The following is an 11,207-nucleotide window of genomic DNA, read 5'->3' as shown; positions in this document are numbered from 1 at the left end:
GCTCTCGAAGTGGAAGTGCTTCCGGGTCCTCAGCAGCCCTCGGGCTCAGGAGGAAATGGCCATGGTGGTTATGCGAGTTAGAATCATAAATCTTAGAGCCCAGGGCGGTGAGTCCTTGGTCCCCCAGTGTCACAGCTCAGTCCCAGAGCCACTGGGGTGACTCACCAGGTGACAGTGACTAAGTCCAGGCTGGACGCAGGCATTCGTGTCTAACACAGCCCCGGTCCTCTCCCAGACGGCGGCAGGCAGGCTGTCCTGCTCTCTGATGCTCAGAGGCCACTGAGCCCTGTTCACATGGGGCTTCCCGGGCAGGGAATGGGGGTGACTCCCTAGAGAATAGACGTAAAAATAAATGAAATCCAACATCGGGTGGGGGAGGCAAAGTCATCGTCTGCATGGGAAAGAGAGCTCAGACATTGCCCACGAACTCTGCTCTTGACCAAGAGGACCCATCCCCACCCTGTTGTTTGCAGTAAAGAATCACGACTGGAGCGGATCCAGAAACGCGTGGTGACATCAGGAAGCTGTTGGCGCTGTGTGAGTGCACACTGAGAACCAGGTGGGAGATGGCGCCTCAGTTATTGAGGGGTGGGCATTGATGAAAGTTCCAGAAGAGAGGGGGGAAATGTTATTTCACGAACAGCTCAGGTGCTGGCACCCACGGCAGGGCAGCCAGGCGAATCTGGGTGTGTGCACGGGGCAGCACAGGTGCGGCCTTGGGCTCAGCGCTCAGGGCATCTGCGTGAGACTCAGAGGGTGCGGAGGGAGGAGTGAGACTGCTGGATTCGTTCCAAGCACAGTTCCCAGCTAGGTTCCCAGGCCCCTCTGCCCTCTCTGACTACATCCCTGCCAGTGGGCTCAGTTTCCATCTCGGTGCCGGCAAACCCTGGTTCCATCAGGTTGGTTCATAAGGATGAAACCATTTGCTGTTGGCCAGGACAGGCAGGTGGGTGCACCGATACCAAAGAAGGCAGACGGTGGTCCAGAAACGATGGATGAACAAACATAAACACCAGTGTGGTTTTGACCTTGTCCCAGGCCAAGTCCCTGGGAACTGGCTCTTCATCCAGCTGGGCCGGGCTGCTGTTTTTCAGTTCCCCATTAGCCCGCCGTTCCCAGGGCCGCCGCTGCCCCACCAGCTGGAAGCCTGGCCACTGTGGTCCCTCTTCTGTGGCTGGCTCAGCAGCTGGGAATGTGGCTGTGTGTGTCAGCGCTGGCCCAGCCGCATGGGGACACAGGTGCGAGCCAGTCTGGCCTGTGAGTGTCGGCTCTCGGAAGGGAAGTTGGGGGTCCAGGGCTGCCCGACCTGAGCTGGATGCTGTAGCCACTGGGCAAGCCATCAACCACTCAGCCTGCCTCAAGTTGGCAGAGGGTCGCTGGGAGGATCCAATGGGACAAAATGCATAGACTCCCTCTCACTAGTTGGTGCTTAAAGGTTGCTCAGTCCACCTTCTCTTTGAAGGCCCCTCTCAGGACCTGCTCCCTCCCCTGCTCTGCCTCTCTCCTTCCCCACACAGGACACCTCACCACACCCCAACTCCAGAAGGTGGACACTGGTGCTGGTCCCCTTAGCTCTGCAGCCACAGGGGTCACACACGGAGGTGCCCTGGGAAGCACACGTGCTGGCCTTTCACATGGGGCTCCCAGGGACCCTGACTGGGACCACGTGGTTCGGAGGAGCACTTACTCAGGTCTGCCTGCTGCATGGAAGGATCTGGATGCAGTCAGAGTGGTGGCCGTGTGCCCTCCCCCCATTCTGGCCTGCAAATAGGCAGCCACAGCCACACGGCCCACTTCTAAAACCCGGAGTGACCACAGGGACAATCAAATTCGAGGGAAGTCAAACCCCAAAGCTCCCTGCATATGTGACTCAGGGACAATTCTTAACAACTTCAGAGTCCAGATTAGAGCCCAGGGCGGTGAGGAGCAAGAAATAGTCCTAATTCCCAGGGGCAAGACTTGCCATTCTCCCCCAGAGGCATTCTGTGTCTAAATCCATTGCTAGATGTTCCCCAGCCGGGGCAGGCACGCTCACCTCCAGCCGCCTTGAGGGTAGACCCCAGAGACCATGAGCCATGTTCACACGCTGGTCAGGGCAGAGCCAGGGACTCGATTCCTCATCCCGATCCCACAGGATCCCCAGGGAGAGAGGGCGGGCAGCCTCTACTCTGCCGCCTTTGAAGTGTGGGAAGCTACTAGGAGCTTCAGTGGTCCTGCAGTGCTCCCTGAACCCCCACAGGGCCCAGGAGATGGGCCACAGCCAGGTAAAGGTTAACACCTGGATGTACACCCAGCAGCATCTCCTGCCTGTTGGATAATCCAGAACCACTGGGGAGACCTGGTGTCCTCACGTGGTGTCCCCGCAGGGCCTCTGGGTTCTGAATTCTTCCCCATGATAACAGTTAGGGCAATCCCTGGTCTGAATAGTTGTCACACATGCCCCCAAATTGAGCTGTGAATCATCCACCCACTTGAGCATGTGCCCTCCACGTGTCCTCAGCGCCAGCTTGCCTGTGCTTTTTGGCACTCCTGGGCATGCATGTGACTTAAAACCCTCTCTGTGGTATCAAGATTCCAAAGTGTGCCTTTGAACTTGGAATCACCCCAGCTTTGGTGGTAAAGTCTTTTTTCTTTTAATTCCAACACACAGAATTTTTAACTTTTCCCCCATGCGTGAGCAGCCCGGTGTGGTTACTCCCTCCTGATGGCAGGAAGCCTGGTCCCCGTCGCTCTGCAGACACAGAGCTCTGCAGCCCCCTCTTGTCCCCAGCCTCTGAGGACCGAGAACACACCCACCTGTCAGGGAAGGATGTCCTGTCACCACCCATTCAGACCCGACTTGAGTCAGCCTGCCTTTGCAAGGTCCTCTCCAGGGCAGAAGTGACTGATTGATAGTTGGCGTGCTCCCAGGATTGATTTTATTTAATTTACTTTTTTATTAAATATATTTTCATTGCTTTCAGAGAGGAAGAGAGAAGGAGAGAGAGATAGAAACATCAATGATGAGAGAGAATCATTGATCGGCTGCCTCCTGCATGCCCCCTACTGGGGATCGAGCTTGCATGTGCCCTTGACCCGAATTGAACCTGGGACCCTTCAGTCCGGTGGCTGATGCTCTATCCACTGAGCCAAACTGGCCAGGTTTGATTTTAAAACTGTGACTCGTGCCATTCAGTTTGCTAAAGTCGACTGGTTCCCTTCTAGGCCGACGCTCTACCCACTGAGCCAAACCGGCCAGGTTTGATTTTAAAACTGTGACTCGTGCCACTCAGTTTGCTAAAGTCGACTGGTTCCCTTCTACACAGAGTGAAAAGTTGCATGGAGTCTCTTTGAAATACCTCCAGTGTGCATAAAGCTTTCGATCTTACATTGGATGAAGCAAGAGGCATTCCACGTACACACTCTACACACCAACTTGGTCGGTTACAAGCTTCCTAGGGCTGTAGTGACAAAGTGATACAGACCGCATGGCTTAAGACAGACACGTGTTCTCTCAGTTCTGGAGGCCAGAAGGCTGAGGGCAGGGCCCTGCTCCCTCCGGAGGCTCGAAGGGAGGATCCTTCCTTGCTGTTTTTTTTAAATTTTATTTTAAATCTTCTGGTGGCTGCTGCAATCCTTGTTTTTCTTGGCTTGTAGATGCATTACTCAAACCTCTGTCTCCATCATCACACGGCCTTCTCCTTGTGTCTGTGTCAAAACTACCCTCTCCTTCGTAGAGCACCCGTCATTGGATTTAGGGCCATTCTAATCCAGTCTGACCTCCTCTTGACTGGATTACATCTGCAAAGACCCTATTCCAAAATAAGGTCACATTCACAGGTGCCAGGAGTCAGGACTTCAATATATCTTTTCAGGAAACACAATTCAACCCACAACAAAGAGGAAAACTGAGTCCTGATTTTTTTTCTTTTAATCAGTAGAGCTTACACTTAGAACCCAGTAATTTTGGAAGTCCCATAAAAAAGCATAGCATGAGTTGTTTTACTTATTTATTGGTTTTACCTATTCCTGTGGTAACTCAGGAATTCACTTGTATGTGGTCTCTAGTTGGCCCATGAGCGGCTGGATTTTTAAGAGCAATGTTCCAACCCGGCTGGTGTGGCTCAGTGGTTGAGCGTCGACCCATGAACCAAGAGGTCACTGGTTCAAGTCTCAGTCAGGGCACATGGCTGGGTTTCGGGCTCAATCCCCAGTAGAAGGTGTGCAGGAGGCAGCTGATGGGTGATGTTTCTATCTCTCTCTCCCTCTCCCTAAAAATCAATAAAAACATATTTTAAAACAATGTACTAGAGCCCTAGCAAAAATGTTTATTCTGCATAAAATGCTAGCAACAGTGATAGAAATTAACTGTAATATATGTGACTTTAAAAATAAATGCTTGCTCTAGCCAGTTTGGCTCAGCAGATAAAGCATAGGCCTGCGGACCAAAGGGTCCCGGGTTCAATTCCAGTCAAGGGCACATACCTCGGTTGCAAGCTCCTCCCTGGCCTGGGCCCTGGTGAGGGCTCCTGCAGGAGGCAACCAATCCATGTGTTTCTCTTACACTGATGTTTCTCTCCCTGTCTTTCCCTCTCTCTTCCACTCTCTAAAAAAATCAATGGAAAAACATCCTCGGGTGAGAATTAAAAAACACACACAAGTCCTAGAATTTAAAAAGCTTCAGGAAGGCAAGGAGGTTAGTCTGTTAGGAAAAAAAGAGCATGTTCCCTTCCTCACTATTCGTACCTGGATGCCCTTCATCCACCTTCCAGGGGTGTGGTTGGCGGATAAAGCAAGATCAGCACAGGGAACAGGTTGGGGTGAAGTCTGGGGCAACCAGGCACCAGCTCCCAGCATCCCCTCCCAGTGGAGCACCCCAGGACATGCTGCCCTCCCCCAGCAATGGGCCGTGCCAGCACGTGTGAAGTGCTGTCCACCCGGGAAGCTCAGTAGGGGCTCAGCGCCCAGGGTTATATTGGGGGCTGGCCATGTGGGCACCCTCTGCCAGGCATGAAGCAAAATCCCAGACTCCCAGGAGGAAAGCAGGGGGTCAGCCCCAAATCACCCTGTGTGTGCAACAGTTCAGGCACAGGGAGCCACTCCGATCAGTTCTGGGAGTGGGGGGACCCTCCCGACATCCACGTTCCCAGACGTCAGCCCAGGGCCAGCCTTGGAAGCTGGCCTTTCTGGGACCACAGTCTCAGGCCTGCTGCGGTGACATTGTCCTGATGCCCTCGACTGTCCTCTTTGGCCTCCTCATGACCAGGGTTTTGGAACTTCCCAAACAACTCCCCAGAATCCCAGCACCTCTCCCATCCCCCTCTCAGCACTTTATTTTTGGCCCCTAAAGTCCTTGTAACAGAGACGTCTACGTGTTCCCCCAGCATCCCAATGCCCCCTCTCCCATATGCTGCCACCTTCGGTTTGAATTTCTATCACTCTTTTCTCTCACGTGTAACACACACTGCAACCTATCTTCAGTCAGGTCCCCCAGTGCAAGATCAACTCTATCATCGGTTTTAATGTTTCCACTTTGGGCTTTTAAAACTAGAAATATGTAACTCCGGGTCTTTAATAAATCACTTGGTTTCTACGTTGACTTTCACTCCCCCTAGTTGTTCGGGTGTGGACATGTCTACTCCTCCTGCTCAGGCTGCTGACGATGTGCAGCGAGACACACGGCGTTTGCCGTACAAGCGTGTTCCTGAAATGCTGTCGCATCCAGGTCTCTGCTTGTCTGCTCCTGAGTATTATTGCTTTGACCCCTTCATTGCACTCTTTCCGCATGTTTCTGGAGCCAAGAGCGTTTCTGCTCGAATAAAACAGCAAGAGGCAGCTGTTGGGAGGAACCTGGCACTTAGTGACTGACGTGCTCTGTTTAAGCGACGCGGCCACTTCCCTCTCTGAGGTTCCCAGCCGCTCTCCCCTGCAGAGCGGATATCTCGGGGCTGTGTGTTATCTCACACTGTTTATGCGCCTGTGGGTTTCTGAAGGTCAGATGGAGTTTAGCTCCTATGTGGTACAGGGGAGATTGATGGCGATGCTGGAGCTCTGGGTTGTGTAGCACGCTTGTGTCTAGCTACTGACCTCGTCTGGCAGGCGGAATATTCCGCGTTTGGTGCGGTTTCCAGAAAGTTCCCACTTCTTAATTTCAGAGTGCTGACAGAAGCAGGTGGGGGCAGGTCTCATGTCACTGAGAAAGGCGTCCCCCCCAGATAGATCCTGCCCATTTTTCAATACTCTCTGTTGGTGAAGAAAGGTGCCCGGTCAGTGGTCAAGAACAACTGTGTCACGGGGACCACACTTGCTTGAGGAGACGCTGCTCACGCATTGCTGATTTATGAGGAAGCATGGATTCCTCTCCTGGCCCGGCCACGCTCTCGCACATTCTTTGGACACATTTAACTCAGGACACCTCTTTCCAACCCGAAGGAGGCTTTCTGTGCCGAGGCCATCGGTGCCGAACTTGTCCCTTGAGGCCATTTGTCTGAATCCCAGTTTTCACTGCAGCTCTATGGCCCATTTTTCTTTTTCCCTGAGGCCTTGTCCTCAGACTTGCTATCAAGAAAAAAAAAAGTGTATAATCTTCGAACTCTCATATTTACACATTGGCAAGACGCACACTGTCTGCGAAGGAGGTCTTGGTCTTTCGTGGTTTTCCTTCCAGGCTGCTCTCGCTCTCCTTGTCCTCACTTTCCCTTCCTCGCACAAATATTTATGGAAACCCTTCTATGGGCAAGACGTGCGAGGCCACACACTGTCGGGATCACAAAAACCATGAGATGTAAAATTACGCCCTCACCCAGCTTCGGATGGGTCAGCAGAAGTCAGACACGTTCAAAAGGATCCCAAACCCACAGTTTCAGGAAGACTAGAAACTAATTCGGGATGACTTAGGTGCCGGGGGGCCGGGTGCATTTTATTTGCTCAAGTAGAAACTTGGACACACACTCCTCACTCAGACTGCCTGGGCCCTAGCGCCTCCATCTGGGCAGTTGCGAGACTGGACTTCAAGAATCCGACTCGAGGATTCCGCCAAAGGTGATTTGCAAGGTCCGGTGTGTCCAGTGCTGCTCTAGACGTGCCAAGCACACCTGGCTCCTCGGATGGTTGCAGGGGCCACAGAGCAGCGTCCTCTGAGACAGATGACAGGGAGACCGCCTTTAGATGCAGCGTCACAAGCACCCTGGTTGTTTCAGTTGAGCGCCAGCTGGCCGGCTTGAGAGTGGGGAGGGGAGAACATTCCAGATCACAGGAGTGACACACCAGAAGCCCTGAGCTGGAGTGGATGATCTCTAAGGTGCATTTGAACTCTAAAAACCATGATTTTACTGCAAACAAAAGATTTGGAGACTTGACGGACAGCCAAAGGGGACCTGGAAATCGGATATTCCAGAAAACTAGCATGAAGGAGAAAGGAAAGCCATTAGCAAACACCTGTTGGGGGCCTAGATTAAGTGCTTAGGGCAGAGAAGCGGCCTGACTCGGAGGTGTGAAGGGAAGCCAGGTGGCAGGAAGATGGGTGTTCAGCTGTGGATGCAGCGGTGGACAGGAGGCATCGGATGCCATGGGGAGCCGGAACTGGCAGGTTCTTGCCGGGAGAGGGTGACACTGGGTCCTATTTCTTTTTCCTTAAAAAAAAAAAAAAATCCTTGCCCTAGCCGGCTTGGCTCAGTGGATAGAGCAGCCGTGGGCAAACTACGGCCCGCGGGCCAGATCCGGCCTGTTTGAAATGAATAAAACTAAAAAAAAAAAGACCGTACCCTTTTATGTAATGATGTTTACTTTGAATTTATATTAGTTCACACAAACACTCCATCCATGCTTTTGTTCCAGCCCTCCGGTCCAGTTTAAGAACCCATTGTGGCCCTCGAGTCAAAAAGTTTGCCCACCTCTGGGATAGAGTGTCAGCCTGCGGACTGAAGGGTCCCAGGTTCGATTCCGGCCGAGGGCACATGCCTGGGTTGCAGGCTCGTTCCCCAGTAGGGTGTGTGCAGGAGGCAGCCAATCAATGATTCTCTCTCATCATTGATGTTTCTATCTCTCTCCTTCTCCCTTCCTCTCTGAAATCAATAAAGAAATATATTTAAAAAAAATCCTCATCCGAAGATAGGTTTTTATTGATGTTAGAAAGGGAGGGAGAGAGAGAAACATTGATGTGAGAGTGAGCGAACCCGGAACCTTTTGGTGTATGGGATGATGCTCCAACCAACTGAGGCACCTGGCCAGGGCTGACCTTTAATAACACTTCCTTTTACTCTTAAAGATGTGCCAGTTGGTACAAACATGGATGGAGCACATTATTCCTAATAGGAAGAAACTGGAAGCAGCCCAGGTCCATCAGTGGGAGGATGGGAAAACAAGTGATGGTGTTTGGTACAATGGAATGCTACTCAGCACAGAAAGGCACAGGCAACTGCTACTCTCAGCAGCGTGGGTGAGTCGTGACTTCATGCTGAGTGGAAGGAGCCCTACCTAGGAGCGTACTTATGGTGTGATTCTATTTCCACGAAGCTTGAGAACTGGCAAATCCACTATGTGGTGGAAAAACAAGACAGTAGTCATTGTGTGTGAGGGGGCAGGAATTGAGTAGAAAAAGGCATGAAAGAACTTTCTGGGCTGATGGTAATGTCTATATATTTTTTCTTAATCCTCATTCAAGGATATGTTTTTATTGATTTTAGAGAGAAACATTGATGTGAGAGGGCTGCCTCTAGTACAGTGGTTCTCAACCTTCCTAATGCCGCGACCCTTTAATACAGTTCCTCATGTTGTGGTGACCCCCAATTCCGCCAATGGTGAATTAATCACAAAAACAATATGTAATTATATATGTGTTTTCCGATGGTCTTAGGCGACCCCTGTGAAAGGGTCCTTTGACCCCCAAAGGGGTCGCGACCCACAGGTTGAGAACCGCCGCTCTAGTACGTGCCCTGACTAGGGATCGAACTTGCAACCTAGGTATATGCCCTGACCAGGAATTGAACCTGCAACCTTTTGGTATATGGGATGATGCTCCAACCAACTGAGCCACCCAGCCAGTGCAATGTCTATACATTGATAGGGATTTGGGTTACACAGCTATATGCATTTGTCAAAACTCAGCAAGCATATAAGAAAAACGTATGTATTTCACCATTTGTAAATTTTACATTAAAAGAATAAACTAGAAACAAATGTTAAGCACAGGTTAACGTGCATTCTAAGGTATTAGGTCAAGGGTACTGATATCTGCATCCTACTTTGTAATGTATCAAAAAAGCTAAGATGGATAGATAAGGGAGGATGGACGGACAGCTATTTGATCAAGCAAGGAGAATGGAAGGCTCATGGGGGCATCCAGGTAGTGAGGATGTGTCCCTAATTGTCATCACCTCCTACATCAAACTTGCTGTCTCTCTTTGGGGCACTGCTTCTGCACCCCCAAGGTTCAGGGATTGGGAGGGCACACCATGCTTTTATATATCATGAAAGAACGTCCCAGACCTTTCTCAGCTTGAGCCTGGTGCTAGCCCTCATCCCGTGCCTGGTCTCAGAGGTTAAGAAACATGGTGTATGAGAAAGCTTGGGCAGACACAGACCTGACTCTGTCATTTCCTAATTGTGGGTTCTTTTTTTAACCCGGGCAAGCTACTTAATACCTCTCAGTTTTAGTTTCCTCATCTGTAAAATGGGTCACTCTAACCTCCGTGGCAGGGATTGCGGTGAGGAAATACTGTCTGAGAAGTTTGGGCAGGTTAATAAAATGTTCCACTTTTGTTTGCTCGGCACCCAGAGCAGTGGGTGGCTCGCAGTAAGCTCTCAATAGGCATTTAGGTGGCGTAGTGGTGCCCTGGGCTTCTCTCATGCGCTGTGTCCTTGCGGTCCCTCCACTCCCAGGGGACAGGTCCTGGCTGCACCTGCTGGCCACCACAGCCCTTCTTCCTGCCTTGGCGATCTCAGCCAGCCCCTTATTTTCAGGCATCCTTAATTTCTTCCTTTTCACAGACTGTTCATACATACGAAGTGGCATAATATAATGAAAATGATGTTTGAATTGGAGTAAAAAAAATATGTGCTCACACCTACAAAACTTTAACAAAGTATCTGATATATGTAAAACGCTTGATGGATATAAGCCATCATTTTAATGCAGGTGCTGGTTCTGATGATTTAATAATAGTAGTAGTCATAACAGCTAACACAATTGAGCATGTAGCCGGTGTCTGTGAGGATGCCAGTGCTATCCAATTTTATATATGGGAATTGAAGCTGGGCATCACAGAGCCAGGTTAAAAGCTAGGTCCCCCTGTCCCTAGAGCCTGTGCCCTTAACCTCTTGCCTTACTACCTCTGGGGACTTGTGTGCCACTTGGGACCTCTGACTCTTCAATTATAAGAGGGAGGAAGGGCAGCAATCCTGAGCACCAGGCTCTGTTGAGGCATTAAATAGTCATAGTACCAGGTCACATATGTCCTTGTCACTCACACGCATGTAGGTCTCTTCTGTGAGATCACCTATTCCATCCTTTTCCCACTCAGCACTGTGGTCTTGAGCCTTTGGTTGCTAAGTTCCGAGAAGGTGTGGTCTACTCCTACTACCCCACTTCCTCTCTTCTCGTGTGGGATCCCTTGCTCCCTCCCTGCTCCTCAGCCCCACAATATGGGATCATCTCTACAGGAGGAGTTTACTGGGAAGCAAAGTAGGATTTGGCCACAGGAGAGGTGAGTTCAAGTAGTAATGTCCACCACTGTTACTATGGTTTTGGACAAATCACTCAACCTGTTTGTGTGTCCTTGTCCTTGTCTACAGAACAGGAACATTAAGAATTCCCACCTCAAAGGATTTTGAGGCCGAAGGGAGAGGGCTCTACTTTGTCTTCACTTCCACCACCTATGTGTGCACCCCTAAACATCACAGTTTAGTTTCCAGATTGGTGTTTTTACTTTTGGGGTAGATGGACTGGATCCTTTCTTTCAACACTTTATTAAAGATTCACCCATGTTGTACATAGCCCTAGGCTGTCCTTTTCATTGCTATATATTAGTGCTTTGCACGAATATACCACAAGTGATTTATCTATTCCAATGTTGGTGGACATTTATTCCCTACCCCCAGGCTTTGGAAATTATGAACAATGCTGCCATTATATATGTGTACACACATATATACATATATGTTATATGTATTTAATTATATGTATTCTGGAGTTTGTGTTTCTATTGGGTATATGCTAGATGTGGAATTGT

The 11,207-nt window shown here is 50.3% G+C and overlaps 1 protein-coding gene across 1 annotated transcript in view; it reads left to right on the top strand.

Annotated features, from left to right (window-relative positions):
• The first annotated feature begins 281 nt into the window (after positions 1 to 281).
• IRF8 (interferon regulatory factor 8) overlaps positions 282 to 11,207 on the top strand; it is a 79,272-nt gene continuing 68,346 nt past the window's right edge. Inside the window, exon 1 of the mRNA XM_014536683.1 lies at positions 282 to 559. The gene's annotated coding sequence lies outside the window, so the exon portion shown is untranslated. The remainder of the gene's footprint in view (positions 560 to 11,207) is intronic.

Source organism: Myotis brandtii, unplaced genomic scaffold (assembly GCF_000412655.1).
Source record: "Myotis brandtii unplaced genomic scaffold, ASM41265v1 scaffold165, whole genome shotgun sequence".
Taxonomy (NCBI): Eukaryota; Metazoa; Chordata; class Mammalia; order Chiroptera; family Vespertilionidae; genus Myotis; species Myotis brandtii.
This window is presented reverse-complemented; position numbering and strand designations above follow the sequence as displayed.